Source organism: Phalacrocorax carbo, unplaced genomic scaffold, assembly GCF_963921805.1.
Source record: "Phalacrocorax carbo unplaced genomic scaffold, bPhaCar2.1 SCAFFOLD_81, whole genome shotgun sequence".
Lineage (NCBI taxonomy): Eukaryota > Metazoa > Chordata > Aves > Suliformes > Phalacrocoracidae > Phalacrocorax > Phalacrocorax carbo.
Genome location: NW_026990296.1, coordinates 25122 through 52660, shown reverse-complemented (window position 1 = coordinate 52660; position 27539 = coordinate 25122). Strand labels below are relative to the sequence as shown.

The 27539-nt window shown below is 54.3% G+C and overlaps 1 long non-coding RNA gene across 2 annotated transcripts; it reads left to right on the top strand.

Moving 5' to 3' along the window:
* Positions 1–713: 713 nt before the first annotated feature.
* LOC135310986 (uncharacterized) lies at positions 714–21237 on the top strand. Of its 2 annotated transcripts, XR_010370898.1 has the most exons (4): positions 714–855; positions 7185–7294; positions 13678–13787; positions 21134–21237. It is a non-coding gene; the product is annotated as an uncharacterized LOC135310986 (long non-coding RNA). The 2 variants fall into 2 exon arrangements; XR_010370897.1 differs by lacking the exon at positions 714–855 and having other exon boundaries at positions 6929–7294.
* The last annotated feature ends 6302 nt before the right edge of the window (positions 21238–27539 follow it).

Sequence of the window (27539 nt, the reverse complement as noted above, 5' to 3'; positions counted from 1 at the left end):
GCCTGCCCCTTCCCCCCCTCCCCGCGCGCCTGCCCCCCCCCGCCCTCGCCCCACGCGCCTGCCCCCAGCCCCGGCACCTCCCCTGAAGCGTGCTGCGTAGCCCTTGGCCGCCCCCAGGCCCTGTCGTGAAGGCAGCGAGCCGGCCCTCAAGCGCACTGGATTCCCCCTCGGCGCAGGGGCCCTTAGCACTAGCGCAGGGAAGGAGCGGGGGGTCCAGAAGCCCCCTGCGCAAGGAGAGGCTTTGGCCAGGGTCGATCGACGGTAATGATGGTCGCTCTTTCTTCTTTCCCTCTCCCAGAGACCTTGCTGCGGACGTGGTTGTCTGTCCTTCCCCCGGGGATGCCGTTGACTGTGGCCGTCTCAGGCTCACGTGGCTTCTCTCTGCCCGGCCTCGCCGTCCTTGCAGCGCGGGGCTCAAAAGGGATAGACAAAGCCCTTCCCGGCTGTGGACAGGACCTGCCTCGGCTGAAGCTGGAGACACCAACGAAAGGTAAAGAAGAAGAAATTGAAGGCGCTCTGGCTGACAGCTGCCTTCCTGCCGCAGGCAAGAGAGAGCCTGTCCCTGCAGGTGAGGGAGGAAGGATCCCCCTTCGTAGCCCGCAGCGGGCCAGGCCGACGTGCACCGCAGGGTCTGTACGCGTAACCCGGAGTTCGGTACGGGCGTGTAGTGCACGAGCGAGCTAGGCCACGTGCCTAGGAAGCCTCATCTTGTAAGAGCTGTAAGACACCCATGTATCCTCTTTAGGTGGAGGATGGCCTAGAGTCTGGAGCTGCAGAAGAGGCAGGGAGGAGAGAAGGGGAAACAAGCATCTGAACGGCTAAATTGTGCCAGCAGCGCTGAGAGCGAGAGTCACGGTGAGTCTTGGGCCACTGGGGCCCCATTGCCTCTCTTGTGCATCCTGGGCCCTCCCTGTCTCTCCCCTGGCCCACTCTCTTTCCTTACCTGCTGCAAAATTTTTTTTTTTGCGCTCCCCCCCCCGCACCGTCTTTCTCCATCTCGCTCTGAGTGGCTCCCTGCCTCCCTGTCTTTTCAGTCCTCCCTCTCTCTGTCCTGTAGCCTGTGGCTACTTTTTCTTTCTCTCCCTCTCTCTCCCTGGCTCTGGCTCTGTTTTTTTGTATTCCTCCTGCTCTGTCCTGTAGCCTGTCGGTATTTTGTCTTTCTCTGGCTCTCTTGGTGTGACTCCCTGTGTTACTGAAAAACGTGGTAAAATTGGAAACAACTCTGTAACTCCAATTTAGTATTAAAGAGCAGGCATTCTTTATTCACGGCGCCAGATGCACGGGGGATCGCTCCTCCTAACGTGCGTACCTCACGCACCTTTCCCCTACAATTTATAGCTCAAAATTTTACGTAGTCAGACATATTCATTATTGTCCTGTCTACTGATTGGTACAAACTTGCTCTTTCCTTATGTAAATTACTGCGCAGGCTCGGTTGTCCTCTTCTGAGTAGGTGGTGTTACTTGAGTCGGTGGTGGTCCGTGAGTCGGTGGTCGCGATCTTCCCCCTGCCGGAATTACCTTTTACCTTCTTGGCTCTTAATCTTGCCAGTCTTGGCTAGTTTTCTCAGTCCGCTACACGAAACCGCGTTTTGTCATCCCTTTCTGACAGAAGCACATTGCCTATTGTTCTGTTCACATTAATGATTACCTAGGGACTAAAATGCAGATCAACAGATACACTGATTCGTACGCTCCATGTTCCCATAGTGTAACAACGTCTCTGGTTGATTGATTTCATCGCTTTGGTTACACTTGTTCCTGTTGTTCTGTTTCTTCTTTTTTGGCTTTGTGTGATCCTGTTTTTCTCTGCCTCTCGCTTTTCCCAGCTCCCCGTCCCTCACTTTTAATGCCCGTTATCCTTCACCAACTCACTCTTCCTTGGTTCCCGTCCCCGTTTCTGAATTCCTCCTGCTTTGCCACGTAGCCCGTGACATTTTCTTAATCTCTCTGTCTGCCTCAACGCTCCCCCCGCGCTTTTTATTCGTCTTCTCTGCTCTGTACCCTGCTACTGTTCTTGCCTTTCTGAGTTCTTCTCTGTCCAGCTCCCTTTCCCTATTCTTGAATTCTTGCTCTTCCTGCACCCACCGCTGTTCCCTGTGATCTCCATCTCTCTCTGTCCAGCTCCCTGTCCCTAGGTTTTAATTCCTGCCTCTGCCCACTGTAGCCTGTCTAGATTTTTCTCTCGGCCCCTCTCTGTCCGGCTCCCTCTCTCTGTGTTCTAATTCCACGTTCTCTGTCACGTAGACCCGTGCTGTTTGTTTGTCCTCATCTCTCTCTGTCCAGCTCCTTGCTGCTATGATTTATTGCCCAATTTCCTCCCTCTCTGTCTTGCTAGCCCATTGCTGTTGGTTTGTTTTCACTTGTTTCTTCGTTTGTCTCTGTCTGCCTCCCAGTGCCTGATCTTTAATTCCTCCTTCCCCATAGGCCGCTGTTCCTTTTTTCCATACTACATTGTGTTCTCTTTGGCATCTTTTCCTTATTCCTCGGTTCCCTCCTCGCTGCCCTGTGGACCGTCCCCATTTTATTGTTGCCTCTCCCTCCCTCTCTCTGGCTTCTTACCCGTTTTTTAAATTCCTCCCTCTCTTCCCTGGTGGCCGTGAGATCTTTAGCCTTTCTCCGTCTCTTTCTGCCCAGCTCTCTGTGTCTATTCGTTAATTCTTCCCTCTCTGCCCTGTAGCCTGTAGCTTTTGTCCTTTCTGGCTTCCCCATGTCCCTATTTTAGAATTGTTTCTCTCTCTTCTTTCTGTACGCATTGCGATTCCTTTTGCTCTCCATCTCCCTTTTGGTGTATTTTCTTTTTCCTCTGGCTCCCTGTCCCTAATTGTTAATTCTCTCCCTGCTCATGCTCTGTACCACGTAGCCCCGTGGTTCGTTTTGTGGTGTTCCCTTCCCTCCGTCGTTGCCTGTCTCGGCTCCCTGTCCCTGTGGCTTCTTACTTCCCTCTCTGCCCTGTTCTTGTCGCTTTTCTTGTCTTTCTCCATCTTGCTCTGTCAGCTTTCTGCCCCTATTCTTCATTCCTCCCTCGCTGTCGTGCTGCCTGCCCCAGGTTCTTTGTGTGTTTCCAGCCTGCTCCACATCGTTCTTTCTTGTCTCTGTCCTGCTCTTCCCTCTTTCTGCTTCCTCTCTTCCCCTCTCTGCTGCTTTTATCTCCACCTCTGACAGGCTCCCTTTCTGTGTTCTAATTCCACGTTCTCTGTCACGTAGACCCGTGCTGTTTGTTTGTCCTCATCTCTCTGTCCAGCTCCTTGCTGCTATGATTTATTGCCCAATTTCCTCCCTCTCTGTCTTGCTAGCCCATTGCTGTTGGTTTTTCTTCGTTTGTCTCTGTCTGCCTCCCAGTGCCTGATCTTTAATTCCTCCTTCCCCATAGGCCGCTGTTCCTTTTTTCCATACTACATTGTGTTCTCTTTGGCATCTTTTCCTTATTCCTCGGTTCCCTCCTCGCTGCCCTGTGGCCCGTCCCCATTTTATTGTTGCCTCTCCCTCCCTCTCTCTGGCTTCTTGCCCCTGTTTTTTAAATTCTTCCCTCTCTTCCCTGGTGGCCGTGTGATCTTTAGCCTTTCTCCGTCTCTTTCTGCCCAGCTCTCTGTGTCTATTCGTTAATTCTTCCCTCTCTGCCCTGTAGCCTGTAGCTTTTGTCCTTTCTGGCTTCCCCATGTCCCTATTTTACAATTGTTTCTCTCTCTTCTTTCTGTACGCATTGCGATTCCTGTTGCTCTCCGTCTCCCTTTTGGTGTATTTTCTTTTTCCTCTGGCTCCCTGTCCCTAATTGTTAATTCCCTCCCTGCTCATGCTCTGTACCACGTAGCCCCGTGGTTCGTTTTGTGGTTTTCCCTCCCCGGCCCCTTCCCTCTGTCGTTGGCTGTCTCGGCTCCCTGTCCCTGTGGCTTCTTTCTTCCCTCTCTGCCCTGTTCTTGTCGCTTTTCTTGTCTTTCTCCATCTTGCTCTGTCAGCTTTCTGCCCCTAGTCTTCATTCCTCCCTCGCTGTTGTGCTGCCTGCCCCAGGTTCTTTGTGTGTTTCCAGCCTGCTCCTCATCGTTCTTTCTTGGTCTCTGTCCTGCTCTTCCCACTTTCTGCTGCCTCTCTTCCCCTCTCTCTGCTGCTTTTATCTCCACCTCAGTCAGGCTCCCTGTCCTTCTCTGGCTGTCCTGTTCCCTGCCTCGTGCCTTCTCACTACATGCACACACACCCCCCACCCCGTCCAGCCGCATGCCGCTTTTCTCTTCTCTCTTCCTACTGTCCTGTGCCCTGCTCCTCACCTTTGGTGGCCTCCCCCTCTGCCCAGCAGCCCGTCGCTCCAGGAGCCAGGCAATGGACGGTCCGCTCCCTGCCAAACCAGGACAAGCGTGTGCCGTGGTTTAGCCCCAGCTGGCAACTCTGCACCAGGGAGCTGCTTGCTCACTCCACCCTCAGTGGGCTGGGGGAGAGAGCTGGAAGGGTAAAAGTGAGAAAAATCATGGGTGTTTAATAGGTAGAGCAACAGCTGTGCGTGAAAGCAAAGCAAGGAATTAATTCACTCCTCCTTTTCGGTGGGCAGGTGTTGAGCCTTCTCTGGGAAAGCAGGGCTCTGTCAAGTGTAATGGTTACTTAGGGAGTGAAATGCCGTAGCCCCTAAGGACTCCCCCTTCTTCCCCAGCTGCATGTACTCAGCGTGATGTCAAATGGTATTGAATATCCCTTTGGTCAGTTAGCTGGGAAAGCTTTCCCAGCTGTGTCCTCTCCCAGCTTACTTGCTGGTGGGGCACTGAGAGAACCAGAAGAGGCTCTGACTGTGGAAGCAGTGCTCAGCACATCTCTACATTGTTAACGCTGTTTTGAACATAAATCCAAAACTTATCCTTTCCTAGCTACTATGGAGAAAATGAGCACTATCCTAGCCAAAACCAGCTCCGTGCGGCTCTGGCAATGGCGGCCGAGGTGGCCTGGGGGCAGGGGGAGCTTTGGGGACCCTGAGCCACGAATCGCTCCTGGGACTTGTTACATGCGCGCTGCCTGCACAAACACCTGCCCTCTCCTTTGCCCTCGGGGCTGCGTTTGCGCTCCCTTGGCGTGGGGCAAGGGGCTGTGATGGAGCCCGGGGAGGAGGTGGTGCACTGTGGGGGTGAGGGGAGGGGGCCCCCCGTTGCTGCTGCGCCTCAGCTGTGGGCGGGGTCTGGATGGAGGAGCCCCAGGTGCGGGCAGTGGGGCTGCCGGTGCCGGCTCCTACCTGGAAAAGGGGTGGTGCCCTGCTCCGGGGGGCCAGTGCGAGCCGAGGGCGGGACGGGGCGGAGCTGTGGCCGAGCGTCAGCGGGCTGCGACTGTAGCGACGGAGGAGGTGAGCGGGAGCTGGGTGGTGGACGGCTGGGTCCCGGGTGAAGCCCCGAGGAGGGCTGCGGCGGGGCAGCGGCGGGTCGGAGCGGGCGGTGGGGAGAGCGAGGCTGTGCTGAGGGCTCGGTGGGGCTTCCGGGTGCATCGGCGGGAGGGACGGTGCCCCGCAGGGTGAGAGAGCGGGGAGGGCGGGCTCGCGGCGTGCCGGGAGCTGTAGTCCTTGTGGCGCGCGGCCGCCGGCCCTGTCACGTGGTTCGCCGGGGCGCGGCGGGAGGCGCGGTGTTCCGGCGCTCGGGTGGCGGGCGGCCGTGCCGCGTACGGACCGCGAGGTGTATTTTTGGGGTTGGATTCGTGTTGATTTCTGGGGGCTTCCAGGTGCGGCCGCTCCCCGAGAAGCGGTGAGTTCCCCGAGAGCTGACAGAAGGGAGGAGGATGATGCTCTTTTCCCCTGCCCAGGACGCCTAAGATGGCCGCCTCCCCGGCTCACCGGAGCTCCCCCTCAGCCTCCCCTGGCCCGCCTTGCCCGCGCGCCTGCCCCCCCCCCTCGCCCCGCGCGCTTGCCCCCCCTCCCTCGCCCCGCGCGCCTGCCCCCCCCACCCCCTCCCCCGCGCGCCTGCCCCCCCTCCGGCGCCTGCCCCCCCCCGTCGCCCCTCGCGCCTGCCCCCCCCTCCGGCGCCTGCCCCCCCCCCCACCCCCTCACCCCGCGCGCCTGCCCCCCCTCCGGCGCCTGCCCCCCCCCCACCCCCTCACCCCGCGCGCCTGCCCCCCCCTCCGGCGCCTGCCCCCCCCCCACCCCCTCACCCCGCGCGCCTGCCCCCCCCTCCGGCGCCTGCCCCCCCCCCACCCCCTCACCCCGCGCGCCTGCCCCCCCTCCGGCGCCTACCCCCCCCCCCTCGCCCCGCGCGCCTGCCCCCCCTCCGGCGCCTGCCCCCCCCCCACCCCCTCACCCCGCGCGCCTGCCCCCCCTCCGGCGCCTGCCCCCCCCCCCACCCCCTCGCCCCGCGCGCCTGCCCCCCCTCCGGCGCCTGCCCCCCCCTCCGGCGCCTGCCCCCCCCTCCGGCGCCTGCCCCCCCCTCCGGCGCCTGCCCCCCCCCCCCCCGCGCGCCTGCCCCTGCCCCCCCTCCGGCGCCTGCCCCTTCCCCCCCTCCCCGCGCGCCTGCCCCCCCCCGCCCTCGCCCCACGCGCCTGCCCCCAGCCCCGGCACCTCTCCTGAAGCGTGCTGCGTAGCCCTTGGCCGCCCCCAGGCCCTGTCGTGAAGGCAGCGAGCCGGCCCTCAAGCGCACTGGATTCCCCCTCGGCGCAGGGGCCCTTAGCACTAGCGCAGGGAAGGAGCGGGGGGTCCAGAAGCCCCCTGCGCAAGGAGAGGCTTTGGCCAGGGTCGATCGACGGTAATGATGGTCGCTCTTTCTTCTTTCCCTCTCCCAGAGACCTTGCTGCGGACGTGGTTGTCTGTCCTTCCCCCGGGGATGCCGTTGACTGTGGCCGTCTCAGGCTCACGTGGCTTCTCTCTGCCCGGCCTCGCCGTCCTTGCAGCGCGGGGCTCAAAAGGGATAGACAAAGCCCTTCCCGGCTGTGGACAGGACCTGCCTCGGCTGAAGCTGGAGACACCAACGAAAGGTAAAGAAGAAGAAATTGAAGGCGCTCTGGCTGACAGCTGCCTTCCTGCCGCAGGCAAGAGAGAGCCTGTCCCTGCAGGTGAGGGAGGAAGGATCCCCCTTCGTAGCCCGCAGCGGGCCAGGCCACCAACGTGCACCGCAGGGTCTGTACGCGTAACCGGGAGTTGGGTACGGGCGTGTAGTGCACGAGCGAGCTAGGCCACGTGCCTAGGAAGCCTCATCTTGTAAGAGCTGTAAGACACCCATGTATCCTCTTTAGGTGGAGGATGGCCTAGAGTCTGGAGCTGCAGAAGAGGCAGGGAGGAGAGAAGGGGAAACAAGCATCTGAACGGCTAAATTGTGCCAGCAGCGCTGAGAGCGAGAGTCACGGTGAGTCTTGGGCCACTGGGGCCCCATTGCCTCTCTTGTGCATCCTGGGCCCTCCCTGTCTCTCCCCTGGCCCACTCTCTTTCCTTACCTGCTGCAAAATTTTTTTTTTGCGCTCCCCGCCCCGCACCGTCTTTCTCCATCTCGCTCTGAGTGGCTCCCTGCCTCCCTGTCTTTTCAGTCCTCCCTCTCTCTGTCCTGTAGCCTGTGGCTACTTTTTCTTTCTCTCCCTCTCTCTCCCTGGCTCTGGCTCTGTTTTTTTGTATTCCTCCTGCTCTGTCCTGTAGCCTGTCGGTATTTTGTCTTTCTCTGGCTCTCTTGGTGTGACTCCCTGTGTTACTGAAAAACGTGGTAAAATTGGAAACAACTCTGTAACTCCAATTTAGTATTAAAGAGCAGGCATTCTTTATTCACGGCGCCAGATGCACGGGGGATCGCTCCTCCTAACGTGCGTACCTCACGCACCTTTCCCCTACAATTTATAGCTCAAAATTTTACGTAGTCAGACATATTCATTATTGTCCTGTCTACTGATTGGTACAAACTTGCTCTTTCCTTATGTAAATTACTGCGCAGGCTCGGTTGTCCTCTTCTGAGTAGGTGGTGTTACTTGAGTCGGTGGTGGTCCGTGAGTCGGTGGTCGCGATCTTCCCCCTGCCGGAATTACCTTTTACCTTCTTGGCTCTTAATCTTGCCAGTCTTGGCTAGTTTTCTCAGTCCGCTACACGAAACCGCGTTTTGTCATCCCTTTCTGACAGAAGCACATTGCCTATTGTTCTGTTCACATTAATGATTACCTAGGGACTAAAATGCAGATCAACAGATACACTGATTCGTACGCTCCATGTTCCCATAGTGTAACAACGTCTCTGGTTGATTGATTTCATCGCTTTGGTTACACTTGTTCCTGTTGTTCTGTTTCTTCTTTTTTGGCTTTGTGTGATCCTGTTTTTCTCTGCCTCTCGCTTTTCCCAGCTCCCCGTCCCTCACTTTTAATGCCCGTTATCCTTCACCAACTCACTCTTCCTTGGTTCCCGTCCCCGTTTCTGAATTCCTCCTGCTTTGCCACGTAGCCCGTGACATTTTCTTAATCTCTCTGTCTGCCTCAACGCTCCCCCCGCGCTTTTTATTCGTCTTCTCTGCTCTGTACCCTGCTACTGTTCTTGCCTTTCTGAGTTCTTCTCTGTCCAGCTCCCTTTCCCTATTCTTGAATTCTTGCTCTTCCTGCACCCACCGCTGTTCCCTGTGATCTCCATCTCTCTCTGTCCAGCTCCCTGTCCCTAGGTTTTAATTCCTGCCTCTGCCCACTGTAGCCTGTCTAGATTTTTCTCTCGGCCCCTCTCTGTCCGGCTCCCTCTCTCTGTGTTCTAATTCCACGTTCTCTGTCACGTAGACCCGTGCTGTTTGTTTGTCCTCATCTCTCTCTGTCCAGCTCCTTGCTGCTATGATTTATTGCCCAATTTCCTCCCTCTCTGTCTTGCTAGCCCATTGCTGTTGGTTTGTTTTCACTTGTTTCTTCGTTTGTCTCTGTCTGCCTCCCAGTGCCTGATCTTTAATTCCTCCTTCCCCATAGGCCGCTGTTCCTTTTTTCCATACTACATTGTGTTCTCTTTGGCATCTTTTCCTTATTCCTCGGTTCCCTCCTCGCTGCCCTGTGGACCGTCCCCATTTTATTGTTGCCTCTCCCTCCCTCTCTCTGGCTTCTTACCCGTTTTTTAAATTCCTCCCTCTCTTCCCTGGTGGCCGTGAGATCTTTAGCCTTTCTCCGTCTCTTTCTGCCCAGCTCTCTGTGTCTATTCGTTAATTCTTCCCTCTCTGCCCTGTAGCCTGTAGCTTTTGTCCTTTCTGGCTTCCCCATGTCCCTATTTTAGAATTGTTTCTCTCTCTTCTTTCTGTACGCATTGCGATTCCTTTTGCTCTCCATCTCCCTTTTGGTGTATTTTCTTTTTCCTCTGGCTCCCTGTCCCTAATTGTTAATTCTCTCCCTGCTCATGCTCTGTACCACGTAGCCCCGTGGTTCGTTTTGTGGTGTTCCCTTCCCTCCGTCGTTGCCTGTCTCGGCTCCCTGTCCCTGTGGCTTCTTACTTCCCTCTCTGCCCTGTTCTTGTCGCTTTTCTTGTCTTTCTCCATCTTGCTCTGTCAGCTTTCTGCCCCTATTCTTCATTCCTCCCTCGCTGTCGTGCTGCCTGCCCCAGGTTCTTTGTGTGTTTCCAGCCTGCTCCACATCGTTCTTTCTTGTCTCTGTCCTGCTCTTCCCTCTTTCTGCTTCCTCTCTTCCCCTCTCTGCTGCTTTTATCTCCACCTCTGACAGGCTCCCTTTCTGTGTTCTAATTCCACGTTCTCTGTCACGTAGACCCGTGCTGTTTGTTTGTCCTCATCTCTCTGTCCAGCTCCTTGCTGCTATGATTTATTGCCCAATTTCCTCCCTCTCTGTCTTGCTAGCCCATTGCTGTTGGTTTTTCTTCGTTTGTCTCTGTCTGCCTCCCAGTGCCTGATCTTTAATTCCTCCTTCCCCATAGGCCGCTGTTCCTTTTTTCCATACTACATTGTGTTCTCTTTGGCATCTTTTCCTTATTCCTCGGTTCCCTCCTCGCTGCCCTGTGGCCCGTCCCCATTTTATTGTTGCCTCTCCCTCCCTCTCTCTGGCTTCTTGCCCCTGTTTTTTAAATTCTTCCCTCTCTTCCCTGGTGGCCGTGTGATCTTTAGCCTTTCTCCGTCTCTTTCTGCCCAGCTCTCTGTGTCTATTCGTTAATTCTTCCCTCTCTGCCCTGTAGCCTGTAGCTTTTGTCCTTTCTGGCTTCCCCATGTCCCTATTTTACAATTGTTTCTCTCTCTTCTTTCTGTACGCATTGCGATTCCTGTTGCTCTCCGTCTCCCTTTTGGTGTATTTTCTTTTTCCTCTGGCTCCCTGTCCCTAATTGTTAATTCCCTCCCTGCTCATGCTCTGTACCACGTAGCCCCGTGGTTCGTTTTGTGGTTTTCCCTCCCCGGCCCCTTCCCTCTGTCGTTGGCTGTCTCGGCTCCCTGTCCCTGTGGCTTCTTTCTTCCCTCTCTGCCCTGTTCTTGTCGCTTTTCTTGTCTTTCTCCATCTTGCTCTGTCAGCTTTCTGCCCCTAGTCTTCATTCCTCCCTCGCTGTTGTGCTGCCTGCCCCAGGTTCTTTGTGTGTTTCCAGCCTGCTCCTCATCGTTCTTTCTTGGTCTCTGTCCTGCTCTTCCCACTTTCTGCTGCCTCTCTTCCCCTCTCTCTGCTGCTTTTATCTCCACCTCAGTCAGGCTCCCTGTCCTTCTCTGGCTGTCCTGTTCCCTGCCTCGTGCCTTCTCACTACATGCACACACACCCCCCACCCCGTCCAGCCGCATGCCGCTTTTCTCTTCTCTCTTCCTACTGTCCTGTGCCCTGCTCCTCACCTTTGGTGGCCTCCCCCTCTGCCCAGCAGCCCGTCGCTCCAGGAGCCAGGCAATGGACGGTCCGCTCCCTGCCAAACCAGGACAAGCGTGTGCCGTGGTTTAGCCCCAGCTGGCAACTCTGCACCAGGGAGCTGCTTGCTCACTCCACCCTCAGTGGGCTGGGGGAGAGAGCTGGAAGGGTAAAAGTGAGAAAAATCATGGGTGTTTAATAGGTAGAGCAACAGCTGTGCGTGAAAGCAAAGCAAGGAATTAATTCACTCCTCCTTTTCGGTGGGCAGGTGTTGAGCCTTCTCTGGGAAAGCAGGGCTCTGTCAAGTGTAATGGTTACTTAGGGAGTGAAATGCCGTAGCCCCTAAGGACTCCCCCTTCTTCCCCAGCTGCATGTACTCAGCGTGATGTCAAATGGTATTGAATATCCCTTTGGTCAGTTAGCTGGGAAAGCTTTCCCAGCTGTGTCCTCTCCCAGCTTACTTGCTGGTGGGGCACTGAGAGAACCAGAAGAGGCTCTGACTGTGGAAGCAGTGCTCAGCACATCTCTACATTGTTAACGCTGTTTTGAACATAAATCCAAAACTTATCCTTTCCTAGCTACTATGGAGAAAATGAGCACTATCCTAGCCAAAACCAGCTCCGTGCGGCTCTGGCAATGGCGGCCGAGGTGGCCTGGGGGCAGGGGGAGCTTTGGGGACCCTGAGCCACGAATCGCTCCTGGGACTTGTTACATGCGCGCTGCCTGCACAAACACCTGCCCTCTCCTTTGCCCTCGGGGCTGCGTTTGCGCTCCCTTTGCGTGGGGCAAGGGGCTGTGATGGAGCCCGGGGAGGAGGTGGTGCACTGTGGGGGTGAGGGGAGGGGGCCCCCCGTTGCTGCTGCGCCTCAGCTGTGGGCGGGGTCTGGATGGAGGAGCCCCAGGTGCGGGCAGTGGGGCTGCCGGTGCCGGCTCCTACCTGGAAAAGGGGTGGTGCCCTGCTCCGGGGGGCCAGTGCGAGCCGAGGGCGGGACGGGGCGGAGCTGTGGCCGAGCGTCAGCGGGCTGCGACTGTAGCGACGGAGGAGGTGAGCGGGAGCTGGGTGGTGGACGGCTGGGTCCCGGGTGAAGCCCCGAGGAGGGCTGCGGCGGGGCAGCGCCGGGTCGGAGCGGGCGGTGGGGAGAGCGAGGCTGTGCTGAGGGCTCGGTGGGGCTTCCGGGTGCATCGGCGGGAGGGACGGTGCCCCGCAGGGTGAGAGAGCGGGGAGGGCGGGCTCGCGGCGTGCCGGGAGCTGTAGTCCTTGTGGCGCGCGGCCGCCGGCCCTGTCACGTGGTTCGCCGGGGCGCGGCGGGAGGCGCGGTGTTCCGGCGCTCGGGTGGCGGGCGGCCGTGCCGCGTACGGACCGCGAGGTGTATTTTTGGGGTTGGATTCGTGTTGATTTCTGGGGGCTTCCAGGTGCGGCCGCTCCCCGAGAAGCGGTGAGTTCCCCGAGAGCTGACAGAAGGGAGGAGGATGATGCTCTTTTCCCCTGCCCAGGACGCCTAAGATGGCCGCCTCCCCGGCTCACCGGAGCTCCCCCTCAGCCTCCCCTGGCCCGCCTTGCCCGCGCGCCTGCCCCCCCCCCTCGCCCCGCGCGCTTGCCCCCCCTCCCTCGCCCCGCGCGCCTGCCCCCCCCACCCCCTCCCCCGCGCGCCTGCCCCCCCTCCGGCGCCTGCCCCCCCTCCGGCGCCTGCCCCCCCCCCTCGCCCCGCGCGCTTGCCCCCCCTCCCTCGCCCCGCGCGCCTGCCCCCCCCACCCCCTCCCCCGCGCGCCTGCCCCCCCTCCGGCGCCTGCCCCCCCCCGTCGCCCCTCGCGCCTGCCCCCCCTCCGGCGCCTGCCCCCCCCACCCCCTCGCCCCGCGCGCCTGCCCCCCCTCCGGCGCCTGCCCCCCCCGTCGCCCCTCGCGCCTGCCCCCCCTCCGGCGCCTGCCCCCCCCACCCCGTCGCCCCGCGCGCCTGCCCCCCCCCCCCCCTCGCCCCGCGCGCCTGCCCCCCCTCCGGCGCCTGCCCCCCCCCACCCCCTCACCCCGCGCGCCTGCCCCCCCTCCGGCGCCTGCCCCCCCCCCCACCCCCTCGCCCCGCGCGCCTGCCCCCCCTCCGGCGCCTGCCCCCCCCTCCGGCGCCTGCCCCCCCCTCCGGCGCCTGCCCCCCCCCTCCGGCGCCTGCCCCCCCCTCCGGCGCCTGCCCCCCCCCCCCCCCGCGCGCCTGCCCCTGCCCCCCCTCCGGCGCCTGCCCCTTCCCCCCCTCCCCGCGCGCCTGCCCCCCCCCGCCCTCGCCCCACGCGCCTGCCCCCAGCCCCGGCACCTCCCCTGAAGCGTGCTGCGTAGCCCTTGGCCGCCCCCAGGCCCTGTCGTGAAGGCAGCGAGCCGGCCCTCAAGCGCACTGGATTCCCCCTCGGCGCAGGGGCCCTTAGCACTAGCGCAGGGAAGGAGCGGGGGGTCCAGAAGCCCCCTGCGCAAGGAGAGGCTTTGGCCAGGGTCGATCGACGGTAATGATGGTCGCTCTTTCTTCTTTCCCTCTCCCAGAGACCTTGCTGCGGACGTGGTTGTCTGTCCTTCCCCCGGGGATGCCGTTGACTGTGGCCGTCTCAGGCTCACGTGGCTTCTCTCTGCCCGGCCTCGCCGTCCTTGCAGCGCGGGGCTCAAAAGGGATAGACAAAGCCCTTCCCGGCTGTGGACAGGACCTGCCTCGGCTGAAGCTGGAGACACCAACGAAAGGTAAAGAAGAAGAAATTGAAGGCGCTCTGGCTGACAGCTGCCTTCCTGCCGCAGGCAAGAGAGAGCCTGTCCCTGCAGGTGAGGGAGGAAGGATCCCCCTTCGTAGCCCGCAGCGGGCCAGGCCGACGTGCACCGCAGGGTCTGTACGCGTAACCCGGAGTTCGGTACGGGCGTGTAGTGCACGAGCGAGCTAGGCCACGTGCCTAGGAAGCCTCATCTTGTAAGAGCTGTAAGACACCCATGTATCCTCTTTAGGTGGAGGATGGCCTAGAGTCTGGAGCTGCAGAAGAGGCAGGGAGGAGAGAAGGGGAAACAAGCATCTGAACGGCTAAATTGTGCCAGCAGCGCTGAGAGCGAGAGTCACGGTGAGTCTTGGGCCACTGGGGCCCCATTGCCTCTCTTGTGCATCCTGGGCCCTCCCTGTCTCTCCCCTGGCCCACTCTCTTTCCTTACCTGCTGCAAAATTTTTTTTTTTGCGCTCCCCCCCCCGCACCGTCTTTCTCCATCTCGCTCTGAGTGGCTCCCTGCCTCCCTGTCTTTTCAGTCCTCCCTCTCTCTGTCCTGTAGCCTGTGGCTACTTTTTCTTTCTCTCCCTCTCTCTCCCTGGCTCTGGCTCTGTTTTTTTGTATTCCTCCTGCTCTGTCCTGTAGCCTGTCGGTATTTTGTCTTTCTCTGGCTCTCTTGGTGTGACTCCCTGTGTTACTGAAAAACGTGGTAAAATTGGAAACAACTCTGTAACTCCAATTTAGTATTAAAGAGCAGGCGTTCTTTATTCACGGCGCCAGATGCACGGGGGATCGCTCCTCCTAACGTGCGTACCTCACGCACCTTTCCCCTACAATTTATAGCTCAAAATTTTACGTAGTCAGACATATTCATTATTGTCCTGTCTACTGATTGGTACAAACTTGCTCTTTCCTTATGTAAATTACTGCGCAGGCTCGGTTGTCCTCTTCTGAGTAGGTGGTGTTACTTGAGTCGGTGGTGGTCCGTGAGTCGGTGGTCGCGATCTTCCCCCTGCCGGAATTACCTTTTACCTTCTTGGCTCTTAATCTTGCCAGTCTTGGCTAGTTTTCTCAGTCCGCTACACGAAACCGCGTTTTGTCATCCCTTTCTGACAGAAGCACATTGCCTATTGTTCTGTTCACATTAATGATTACCTAGGGACTAAAATGCAGATCAACAGATACACTGATTCGTACGCTCCATGTTCCCATAGTGTAACAACGTCTCTGGTTGATTGATTTCATCGCTTTGGTTACACTTGTTCCTGTTGTTCTGTTTCTTCTTTTTTGGCTTTGTGTGATCCTGTTTTTCTCTGCCTCTCGCTTTTCCCAGCTCCCCGTCCCTCACTTTTAATGCCCGTTATCCTTCACCAACTCACTCTTCCTTGGTTCCCGTCCCCGTTTCTGAATTCCTCCTGCTTTGCCACGTAGCCCGTGACATTTTCTTAATCTCTCTGTCTGCCTCAACGCTCCCCCCGCGCTTTTTATTCGTCTTCTCTGCTCTGTACCCTGCTACTGTTCTTGCCTTTCTGAGTTCTTCTCTGTCCAGCTCCCTTTCCCTATTCTTGAATTCTTGCTCTTCCTGCACCCACCGCTGTTCCCTGTGATCTCCATCTCTCTCTGTCCAGCTCCCTGTCCCTAGGTTTTAATTCCTGCCTCTGCCCACTGTAGCCTGTCTAGATTTTTCTCTCGGCCCCTCTCTGTCCGGCTCCCTCTCTCTGTGTTCTAATTCCACGTTCTCTGTCACGTAGACCCGTGCTGTTTGTTTGTCCTCATCTCTCTCTGTCTAGCTCCTTGCTGCTATGATTTATTGCCCAATTTCCTCCCTCTCTGTCTTGCTAGCCCATTGCTGTTGGTTTGTTTTCACTTGTTTCTTCGTTTGTCTCTGTCTGCCTCCCAGTGCCTGATCTTTAATTCCTCCTTCCCCATAGGCCGCTGTTCCTTTTTTCCATACTACATTGTGTTCTCTTTGGCATCTTTTCCTTATTCCTCGGTTCCCTCCTCGCTGCCCTGTGGACCGTCCCCATTTTATTGTTGCCTCTCCCTCCCTCTCTCTGGCTTCTTACCCCTGTTTTTTAAATTCCTCCCTCTCTTCCCTGGTGGCCGTGAGATCTTTAGCCTTTCTCCGTCTCTTTCTGCCCAGCTCTCTGTGTCTATTCGTTAATTCTTCCCTCTCTGCCCTGTAGCCTGTAGCTTTTGTCCTTTCTGGCTTCCCCATGTCCCTATTTTAGAATTGGTTCTCTCTCTTCTTTCTGTACGCATTGCGATTCCTGTTGCTCTCCGTCTCCCTTTTGGTGTATTTTCTTTTTCCTCTGGCTCCCTGTCCCTAATTGTTAATTCCCTCCCTGCTCATGCTCTGTACCACGTAGCCCCGTGGTTCGTTTTGTGGTGTTCCCTCCCCGGCCCCTTCCCTCTGTCGTTGGCTGTCTCGGCTCCCTGTCCCTGTGGCTTCTTTCTTCCCTCTCTGCCCTGTTCTTGTCGCTTTTCTTGTCTTTCTCCATCTTGCTCTGTCAGCTTTCTGCCCCTAGTCTTCATTCCTCCCTCGCTGTCGTGCTGCCTGCCCCAGGTTCTTTGTGTGTTTCCAGCCTGCTCCTCATCGTTCTTTCTTGGTCTCTGTCCTGCTCTTCCCACTTTCTGCTGCCTCTCTTCCCCTCTCTGCTGCTTTTATCTCCACCTCTGACAGGCTCCCTCTCTGTGTTCTAATTCCACGTTCTCTGTCACGTAGACCCGTGCTGTTTGTTTGTCCTCATCTCTCTCTGTCCAGCTCCTTGCTGCTATGATTTATTGCCCAATTTCCTCCCTCTCTGTCTTGCTAGCCCATTGCTGTTGGTTTGTTTTCACTTGTTTCTTCGTTTGTCTCTGTCTGCCTCCCAGTGCCTGATCTTTAATTCCTCCTTCCCCCTAGGCCGCTGTTCCTTTTTTCCATACTACATTGTGTTCTCTTTGGCCTCTTTCTCATTCCTCGGTTCCCTCCTCGCTGCCCTGTGGCCCGTCCCCATTTTATTGTTGCCTCTCTCTCCCTCTCTCTGGCTTCTTGCCCCTGTTTTTTAAATTCCTCCCTCTCTTCCCTGGTGGCCGTGTGATCTTTAGCCTTTCTCCGTCTCTTTCTGCCCAGCTCTCTGTGTCTATTCGTTAATTCTTCCCTCTCTGCCCTGTAGCCTGTAGCTTTTGTCCTTTCTGGCTTCCCCATGTCCCTATTTTAGAATTGGTTCTCTCTCTTCTTTCTGTACGCATTGCGATTCCTGTTGCTCTCCGTCTCCCTTTTGGTGTATTTTCTTTTTCCTCTGACTCCCTGTCCCTAATTGTTAATTCCCTCCCTGCTCATGCTCTGTACCACGTAGCCCCGTGGTTCGTTTTGTGGTGTTCCCTCCCCGGCCCCTTCCCTCTGTCGTTGGCTGTCTAGGCTCCCTGTCCCTGTGGCTTCTTTCTTCCCTCTCTGCCCTGTTCTTGTCGCTTTTCTTGTCTTTCTCCATCTTGCTCTGTCAGCTTTCTGCCCCTAGTCTTCATTCCTCCCTCGCTGTCGTGCTGCCTGCCCCAGGTTCTTTGTGTGTTTCCAGCCTGCTCCTCATCGTTCTTTCTTGGTCTCTGTCCTGCTCTTCCCACTTTCTGCTGCCTCTCTTCCCCTCTCTGCTGCTTTTATCTCCACCTCTGACAGGCTCCCTCTCTGTGTTCTAATTCCACGTTCTCTGTCACGTAGACCCGTGCTGTTTGTCCTCATCTCTCTCTGTCCAGCTCCTTGCTGCTATGATTTATTGCCCAATTTCCTCCCTCTCTGTCTTGCTAGCCCATTGCTGTTGGTTTGTTTTCACTTGTTTCTTCGTTTGTCTCTGTCTGCCTCCCAGTGCCTGATCTTTAATTCCTCCTTCCCCCTAGGCCGCTGTTCCTTTTTTCCATACTACATTGTGTTCTCTTTGGCCTCTTTTCCTTATTCCTCGGTTCCCTCCTCGCTGCCCTGTGGCCCGTCCCCATTTTATTGTTGCCTCTCTCTCCCTCTCTCTGGCTTCTTGCCCCTGTTTTTTAAATTCTTCCCTCTCTTCCCTGGTGGCCGTGTGATCTTTAGCCTTTCTCCGTCTCTTTCTGCCCAGCTCTCTGTGTCTATTCGTTAATTCTTCCCTCTCTGCCCTGTAGCCTGTAGCTTTTGTCCTTTCTGGCTTCCCCATGTCCCTATTTTAGAATTGGTTCTCTCTCTTCTTTCTGTATGCATTGCGATTCCTGTTGCTCTCCGTCTCCCTTTTGGTGTATTTTCTTTTTCCTCTGACTCCCTGTCCCTAATTGTTAATTCCCTCCCTGCTCATGCTCTGTACCACGTAGCCCCGTGGTTCGTTTTGTGGTTTTCCCTCCCCGGCCCCTTCCCTCTGTCGTTGGCTGTCTCAGCTCCCTGTCCCTGTGGCTTCTTTCTTCCCTCTCTGCCCTGTTCTTGTCGCTTTTCTTGTCTTTCTCCATCTTGCTCTGTCAGCTTTCTGCCCCTAGTCTTCATTCCTCCCTCGCTGTCGTGCTGCCTGCCCCAGGTTCTTTGTGTGTTTCCAGCCTGCTCCTCATCGTTCTTTCTTGGTCTCTGTCCTGCTCTTCCCTCTTTCTGCTGCCTCTCTTCCCCTCTCTGCTGCTTTTATCTCCACCTCTGACAGGCTCCCTCTCTGTGTTCTAATTCCACGTTCTCTGTCACGTAGACCCGTGCTGTTTGTTTGTCCTCATCTCTCTCTGTCCAGCTCCTTGCTGCTATGATTTATTGCCCAATTTCCTCCCTCTCTGTCTTGCTAGCCCATTGCTGTTGGTTTGTTTTCACTTGTTTCTTCGTTTGTCTCTGTCTGCCTCCCAGTGCCTGATCTTTAATTCCTCCTTCCCCCTAGGCCGCTGTTCCTTTTTTCCATACTACATTGTGTTCTCTTTGGCCTCTTTCTCATTCCTCGGTTCCCTCCTCGCTGCCCTGTGGCCCGTCCCCATTTTATTGTTGCCTCTCTCTCCCTCTCTCTGGCTTCTTGCCCCTGTTTTTTAAATTCCTCCCTCTCTTCCCTGGTGGCCGTGTGATCTTTAGCCTTTCTCCGTCTCTTTCTGCCCAGCTCTCTGTGTCTATTCGTTAATTCTTCCCTCTCTGCCCTGTAGCCTGTAGCTTTTGTCCTTTCTGGCTTCCCCATGTCCCTATTTTAGAATTGGTTCTCTCTCTTCTTTCTGTACGCATTGCGATTCCTGTTGCTCTCCGTCTCCCTTTTGGTGTATTTTCTTTTTCCTCTGGCTCCCTGTCCCTAATTGTTAATTCTCTCCCTGCTCATGCTCTGTACCACGTAGCCCCGTGGTTCGTTTTGTGGTGTTCCCTCCCCGGCCCCTTCCCTCTGTCGTTGGCTGTCTAGGCTCCCTGTCCCTGTGGCTTCTTTCTTCCCTCTCTGCCCTGTTCTTGTCGCTTTTCTTGTCTTTCTCCATCTTGCTCTGTCAGCTTTCTGCCCCTAGTCTTCATTCCTCCCTCGCTGTCGTGCTGCCTGCCCCAGGTTCTTTGTGTGTTTCCAGCCTGCTCCTCATCGTTCTTTCTTGGTCTCTGTCCTGCTCTTCCCACTTTCTGCTGCCTCTCTTCCCCTCTCTGCTGCTTTTATCTCCACCTCTGACAGGCTCCCTCTCTGTGTTCTAATTCCACGTTCTCTGTCACGTAGACCCGTGCTGTTTGTCCTCATCTCTCTCTGTCCAGCTCCTTGCTGCTATGATTTATTGCCCAATTTCCTCCCTCTCTGTCTTGCTAGCCCATTGCTGTTGGTTTGTTTTCACTTGTTTCTTCGTTTGTCTCTGTCTGCCTCCCAGTGCCTGATCTTTAATTCCTCCTTCCCCCTAGGCCGCTGTTCCTTTTTTCCATACTACATTGTGTTCTCTTTGGCCTCTTTTCCTTATTCCTCGGTTCCCTCCTCGCTGCCCTGTGGCCCGTCCCCATTTTATTGTTGCCTCTCTCTCCCTCTCTCTGGCTTCTTGCCCCTGTTTTTTAAATTCTTCCCTCTCTTCCCTGGTGGCCGTGTGATCTTTAGCCTTTCTCCGTCTCTTTCTGCCCAGCTCTCTGTGTCTATTCGTTAATTCTTCCCTCTCTGCCCTGTAGCCTGTAGCTTTTGTCCTTTCTGGCTTCCCCATGTCCCTATTTTAGAATTGGTTCTCTCTCTTCTTTCTGTACGCATTGCGATTCCTGTTGCTCTCCGTCTCCCTTTTGGTGTATTTTCTTTTTCCTCTGACTCCCTGTCCCTAATTGTTAATTCCCTCCCTGCTCATGCTCTGTACCACGTAGCCCCGTGGTTCGTTTTGTGGTTTTCCCTCCCCGGCCCCTTCCCTCTGTCGTTGGCTGTCTCAGCTCCCTGTCCCTGTGGCTTCTTTCTTCCCTCTCTGCCCTGTTCTTGTCGCTTTTCTTGTCTTTCTCCATCTTGCTCTGTCAGCTTTCTGCCCCTAGTCTTCATTCCTCCCTCGCTGTCGTGCTGCCTGCCCCAGGTTCTTTGTGTGTTTCCAGCCTGCTCCTCATCGTTCTTTCTTGGTCTCTGTCCTGCTCTTCCCTCTTTCTGCTGCCTCTCTTCCCCTCTCTGCTGCTTTTATCTCCACCTCTGACAGGCTCCCTCTCTGTGTTCTAATTCCACGTTCTCTGTCACGTAGACCCGTGCTGTTTGTTTGTCCTCATCTCTCTCTGTCCAGCTCCTTGCTGCTATGATTTATTGCCCAATTTCCTCCCTCTCTGTCTTGCTAGCCCATTGCTGTTGGTTTGTTTTCACTTGTTTCTTCGTTTGTCTCTGTCTGCCTCCCAGTGCCTGATCTTTAATTCCTCCTTCCCCCTAGGCCGCTGTTCCTTTTTTCCATACTACATTGTGTTCTCTTTGGCCTCTTTCTCATTCCTCGGTTCCCTCCTCGCTGCCCTGTGGCCCGTCCCCATTTTATTGTTGCCTCTCTCTCCCTCTCTCTGGCTTCTTGCCCCTGTTTTTTAAATTCCTCCCTCTCTTCCCTGGTGGCCGTGTGATCTTTAGCCTTTCTCCGTCTCTTTCTGCCCAGCTCTCTGTGTCTATTCGTTAATTCTTCCCTCTCTGCCCTGTAGCCTGTAGCTTTTGTCCTTTCTGGCTTCCCCATGTCCCTATTTTAGAATTGGTTCTCTCTTCTTTCTGTACGCATTGCGATTCCTGTTGCTCTCCATCTCCCTTTTGGTGTATTTTCTTTTTCCTCTGGCTCCCTGTCCCTAATTGTTAATTCCCTCCCTGCTCATGCTCTGTACCACGTAGCCCCATGGTTTGTTTTGTGGTGTTCCCTCCCCGGCCCCTTCCCTCTGTCGTTGGCTGTCTCGGCTCCCTGTCCCTGTGGCTTCTTTCTTCCCTCTCTGCCCTGTTCTTGTCGCTTTTCTTGTCTTTCTCTATCGCACTCGGTCCAGCTTCCTGCCCCTATTCTTCTTTCCTCCCTCGCTGTCGTGCTGCCTGCCCCAGGTTCTTTGTGCGTCTCCAGCCTGCTCCTCTTCCTTCTTTGTTGGTCTGTGTCCTGCTCTTCCCTCTTTCTGCTGCCTCTCTTCCCCTCTCTCTGCTGCTTGTATCTCCACCTCCGTCAGGCTCCCTGTCCTTCTCTGGCCGTCCTGTTCCCTGCCTCATGCTTTCTCACTACACGTACACACGTCCCCCCCGCCCCATCCAGCCGCATGCCGCTTTTCTCTTCTCTCTTCCTACTGTCCTGTGCCCTGCTCCTTATCTTTGGTGGCCTCCCCCTCTGCCCAGCAGCCCGTCGCTCCAGGAGCCAGGCGACGGACGGTCCCTTCCCTGCCAAACCAGGACAAGCGTGTGCCGTGGTTTAGCCCCAGCTGGCAACTCTGCACCAGGGAGTTGCTTGCTCACTCCACCCGCTATGCTTTTCCCAGTCTCTGTCTGCCTCCTTGCCTGTCCCTGCCTCTGTCTCCTTTTCGGGCTGCACAGTTCTCCAAAGCTTTTTGGTCTTCTGCCAATACTGCCCTGCACCCCGTCGCCTTCTATGTTGCCTTCCTATACCTCTCCTTTTCTGGCTCCACACCTGCTATTATTTCTTTCTTCCCTATTACTTGTAAAAATTGCATTTCCAGGTCTGCCTCTACCCAGCGACCTATCTCCATTGAAGTGACTCCCTCTGCTCTGCCCCGGTTTGCTCTTCCTACGTCCTTTCTCTGTGGCCATCTATCCATCTCCCTCTCTTGATATTTCACTTCTACCCATGTGGCCAGAACCCCGTTGATTTCTACATTTGTGCTGCCTGTCTACGTTGATTTCCACATCCACGTTTGTTTCTTCCTGCCTGTCCTCAACTAAATCACTTTTTCAGTTTTGTTTGTCTTCACTGATTTAGTTTGCGGACCTTATTTCTTACTTTTTCCTGTCTGTCCCTTACCCCATTGCTTTTAAAATTCTCTTTCTAGGTTTAGTTTTACGAAGCTGCCAATCCCTAATTTTAAGGGTTATTTGTTGTCCGTGCACCCCATTGCTTTTAAAATATTTTATCAAGGTCACTGTTTATTTTTTTAATAGACCTAAGGTTGGAAGAGACCTGTGATATCATTGAGTCCAGTCATCAACCCCATACTACCATGGCTCCTAAAGCACGTCCTCAAGTGCCACGTGTACGCATCTTTCTAACGCCTCCAGGGAGGGCAACTGCACCACCTCTCTGGGCAGCCTGTTCCAATACCTGATGACTCTTCAGGTAAAGAAATTTTTCCTAATACCCTATCTGATCATTCCCTGATGGAACTCGACACCATTTCCTCTTGTCCAATCGCTAGCTCATTGGGAAAAGAAACCTACACCCAGTTCACTACAACCTCCTTTGAGCCTTCTCTTCTGCAGACTTAAACCACCCCAGTTCCCTCAGCCGCTCTTCATAAGGCTTGTTTTCCAGACCCTTCCCCAAGCTTTGTTGCCCTTCTCTGGACATACTCCAACTACTCAATGTCCTTTTTGTACTGAAGGGCCCAAAAGGGAACACGATACTCAAGGTACGGCCTCACCAGTGCCAAGTCAGGGGTACAATCACTTCCCTACTCCTGCTGGCCACACTATTTTTGATACAAGGCAGGACCCCATCGGCCTCCTTCCCAACCCAGGCGGACTGCTGCCTCACGTTCAGCCGGCTGTCAACTGGCACCCCCGGGTCCTTCTCTGCCACACAGTTTTCCAGCCGCTATTCCCCAAGCCTATTGCATCGGGTCGTTGTGACCCGAGCACGGGACCTGGCACTCAGCCTTGTTAATTCTCATAGAACTGATGTCAGGCCATGGGTCCAGCCTGTCCAGATCCCTCTGCAGAGCCTTCCTACCCTCAGACAGATGAACACTCCCGGCCAACTTGGTATCATCTGCAAACTTACTGAAGGCACACTGTCCCCTCATTCAGATCATTGATAAAGACATGGAACAAGACTAGTCCTAAAGTTGACCCCTGGGGAACAGCGCTCATGACCAGCCACAAATTTGATTTAACTTCTTTCACCACTACTCTTGGGGCTCAGCCATCCAGCTAGTTTTGTACTCAGCAAAGAGTACACCTGTCCAAGCTAGGAACCACCAGCTTCTCCAGCAAAATGCTGTGGGAGACAGTGTCAAAGGCTTTACTGAAGTACAGGTAGATAACATCCACGGCCCTTCCCTCATCCACTGGGTGGGTCACCTGGTCATAGAAGGAGACTGGGTTGGTCAGGCAGAACCTGCCTTTCAAGAACCTGTGGTGTCTGGGCCTGATCCCCTGGTCATCCTGTACATGCCTGGTGAATGCACTGAAGGTGACCCATTACTACCCTGGTGATAAACAGCCAGTCTACTAGAGACTGAGGCCAAGAAGGCATCAAGTACCTCAGTCTATTCCTCAGTGGCAGCATTCCCCACCCCGGCCCCAGTAGAGGATGGAGATTCTCTTTGGCTCTCTTTCTGCTGGTAGCATATGTGTAAAAGCATGTTTTGTCATCTCTAACAACAGTGGCCAGTTGAGTTCTAGCTGGGCTTTTGCCTTCCTGGTTTGCTCTCCGATTGGCATAACAAGCTCTGTGTTCTGTTCTTGACTTGCCTACCCAGTCTTCAAAAGCAGTAAACTCTCCTTTCCCCTCACCCCCCACCGAGCCACCACAAAAGCTCTCTGTTCAGCCAGGCCTGTCATCTTCCTGCCCGTTTGTCTTACTACACACGGGGACAACCTGGTTCTGTACCTTCCAGATTTCCTTCTTGAACGTCCAGCCTTCCAGGACCCCTTAGCCCTTCAGGACTTCCTCCCAAGGAACCCTTTTAACCAGCGTCCCGAAGAGTCCAAAGCCTGCCCTCCGCAAGTCCACGGTATAGATTTTGCCAGCCCCCCTTCCTTATTTTGCCAGGCATCAGGAATTCCATCAGGGTGCAGTCGCTAGGCACAAAATGGCTTCCAACCCCCCCATCTCCCACCAGTTCTTCTGTTTCTAAAGAGCAGGTCAGTCGAGGCACCTCCCCAGTAGGCTCATTTACCAGCTGCATCAGGAAGTTACCTTCCACGTGCTCCACGAACCTCCTAGACAGTTTCCTCTGCTGCGTTTTCTTTCCAGCAGACATCTGGTAAGTTCAAGTGCCCTGTGAAAATAAGGGGTAGCAATTGGGAGAGTTCTGCCAGCTGCCTGTAGAATTCTTCAGCTACTTCTTCATTACAGTCAGGTGGTCTACAGCAGACCCCCAGCTGGATACCTGCCTCGTTGGCCTTTCCCCTCATCCTTACCCATAAGCCATCAACCTCATCCTCCCAATCATTGAGCTCTCTACAGCCAAAACAGTACGTAACATACAGAGCCACCCCACCACATCTCCTTCCTTGCCTAACCTTTCGTAAGAGATTAGAGCCATCCGTCACAGCACTGGAATCATACGAGGCATCCCACCGCATGTGGTGAGAAACCGTACTAGGAGCAGCTAAAGTCACTTGGTTTATTAAGCCTAGAGACAGGGAGACCTCATCTCCCCTCTGCAGCTTCCTCACAAGGGGTGGAGGGGGTGCCAATCATTTTTCTCCGGTGACCAACAATAGGACCTGAGGGAACGGCAGGAGGATGGGCCAGGGGAGGTTTAGGGTGGGTATTAGGAAAAGGTTTTTCACTCAGAGGGCCACAGAACATGGAACAGGCTCCCCAGGGAAGCAGGCACAACGCCAAGCCTGACAATAATCAAGCAGCACTAGGGCAACACCATTGGAGGCGTGGGGTGAATTTTGGGTTGTCCTGTGCAGGGAAAGGAGTTGGACTCTAATCCTCGTGGGTCCCTTCTGACCCAGAATGTTCTATGATTCTGCGATGTCTGCGACGGCAAGAAAACCAAAGCTATCCCGCTGCACAACAGCTTCTATCTCCCGGCTTACGGCATCCGTGCTGCGTGCACCAGGATAGACACGCTCAAGCTGGGATATCGATTTCACCCTCGAGCTCGGCACGCCGCCCCTAGGCTCTTCTTTAGCGAGCCTGGCTATATCCCTTCCCCTCCAAGTCTCCCTTAAAGCCGCCTCCCCGAGCCCTGCAAATTCCCAAGGAAGAATGCTTTTCCCCCTTTGAGATAGCGGAACTCCTTATTCAATCCCTTTTAATTTTTTTCCATTGGTACCGTAACCACCCTTGCTTTTATCGTGTTCTCTTTGTGTACTATTATCACCTTTGCTGTGGTCACTTGTTCATTTTCAGCATTTTCCTTAGCACCATCACTTTTTAAATTTTATGTCTGTGTTTTAATTCTGTTACTATTTTTTAGTTATTATTGTCTCTTAATCCCTTGGCTTTTAAAGTTTTCTCCTTTTGTCTCTTTCGCTGGTGTTACTTCTCAATTATTTTTCTTTTTCATAGCGCTCTCGCTTTTTACATTTCCTTTTCATGTCTTTTTTGGGGTCGCTGTCCCTATTTCATAAGATTGTCTTTATTTCCTAATACTCACTGCTTGCTAAGCATTCTTTCTACAGCAACCTCCGTTCCCTTTGCTGTCTTTGCAAAATTATTTCTCGTCTCTCTCTAGCGCCCTCGCTTTTTCCATTTTCTTTCTACCTCTCTTCTAGGTTACCGTCTCTGTTTTAATTTTTTTCTTTTATTTCCCTATAAGCCCTTCCTTTTTAAATGTTATTTGTAAGTTAACTCTCATTCCTTTGGAAGTTTTAAAAAATTATTTCTTCTCTTTCACTAATGACCTTGCTTTTTCCACTTTCTACATTTCCATTTTACTTGACCTTTGCTATTTTTAAATCTTTTGCCTCATTTCTTGAATTGTATTTGCCGCTAAAATTTTGTATAATTTTATCTGGTGTCTTTATGTTTTAGAGTTATTTCTTGTCTTTAGTAGCAGTACCTTTGCTTTTATAATATTTTTCTATTTTTCATCCCTGTTATTAATAGTTTGCTCTCGGTTTCCCTAATCCCCGTCATTTTTCAGATTTCTTCCTTTAGCCAGTGTCCTGTGCTTATTTTGCTCTGTTTTCTTTAAAGTATATGTCTTCCCTTAACACCATCACTTTACCAGTTTTCTTTATCCATCTCTGTTTGCTGTCCCTATGGGTTAAATTTTATCTTTATTTCCATAATCCCCCTTGCTTTTTAAACCTTTTCTATGCCAATTTTAACCCCCTTTGCTGTCTTATTTTAAAATTACTTCTTCTCTTCCCTTAGTGTCACAGATTTAAAAATTTGCTTTCTCTTTTAGATTGCGGTCCCTGTTTATTTTTGCCCTTCCCATTCCTAATGTCTTGCTTCCTAAGTGTTCTGTCTACTGTTATTCCCTTTGCTGTTTCTCAGAATTATTTCTTATCTTTCATTAGTACCGCTGCATTTTAACTTTCTTTTCGCTCCCGTTTCAGTTTGCTGTCTCTGTCTTTTCATTTTTCTCTTTGTTTTTTTAACATCCCTCAGTGTTTAATTTTTTTTTTTCTACATCTCCAATTCAATTGCCCTTGGGTATTTATGTTTTTCCCTATTTCTTTACTATCAGTTTTTAACCTTTCTGCCTCATGTTATCCATTGGCTGTATTAGCACTTGAATCATTTCTTGTCTTTTGTTAGTGTCACAGCTTTTTAAATTTCTTCTTTTACCTCATCGTCCTTTTACCTCACCGTCTTAGACGTTCCCCAGCGGCACATTGTTGTCACAATCGCACCTCTCCCGAGACATCTGTTCCCAAAAAAGAGCAATCTTTTTCTTTTCTATGCCATCTAGGATGCCTCCCGAGACCTTCCCTGTGCTCCACAGTATTTTGGTAGCATTTACTCTCCTTTTCAATCTCTTACCCCGCGAGCCTTTCGTGACCCCTCCGCTCCCAGTCGCCGTGCGTCCAGAGAGCCCCTTTGCGTCCCACAACCCTGTTTTAGCTCAGTAGCGGACTTTGGTCTTCCCTTGTTATCTCTGAACCCAGTCTTCGGGTTTGCTTGTGCCTCGGAGCACTCTTAGCATACCGTCTGCTGACTACGGTACCTCCAGCCGGTCCCCGGCTCCTGAGGAGATCTGTAATTTGGTCACACCCCTCCAGACCGTATCCTCATTTCCCAGAGCATTCTTTTGTCTCTGCGCCTCATCCGGGACCCCTCAGGGTGCCGCCACACCTACCGGCCCCTTTGAGGTCGCATTCTGCGCACTTTTAGCTTTGCCGCGGCACTCGCACCCCTCTCTCACCATCTGAAGATTTCCCGAGTCTGTATATGCTGCGCACAGCAGTCATTCTGTCCTTTCTTCTTCCCGTTTGTGCCTCCATTTGTTCCCTGGCTTTCTCATGTTGCGTTTACTGAGCTCAGATGCCCTCTGGATGTAATTGTCACATCCCCAAATATTTTTCTGTCTCTCTGCCTTCCTCAGGACATCTTCTATCCTAGTCACGGTCCTTTCCTAGACTTCCCTCAGGCTCCCGCTCCAAGGGTTCTTTGGTGTCTCGGGCTCCCTCGGCACTCCTCTGCTCCGTTTGCTGAGTTCCCGTGAGACATCCCCTATAGCCCAGGACTCTGTTCTAGCTCAGAAGGGCACTCTGCACCCCTCTTTACCCTCCAGCTCTATTCCTGAGTCGGTATCTGTTACCCCGATCCCCATTTTGTTTTCTCAATTCTTTGCCGCCCCCCTGTTCCGGCTCCCCCGAGAATATCTGTTAGTTTGGTGAATTCCCTTTTGAGCTTCCTGCATTCTCACCACTGCTTTAG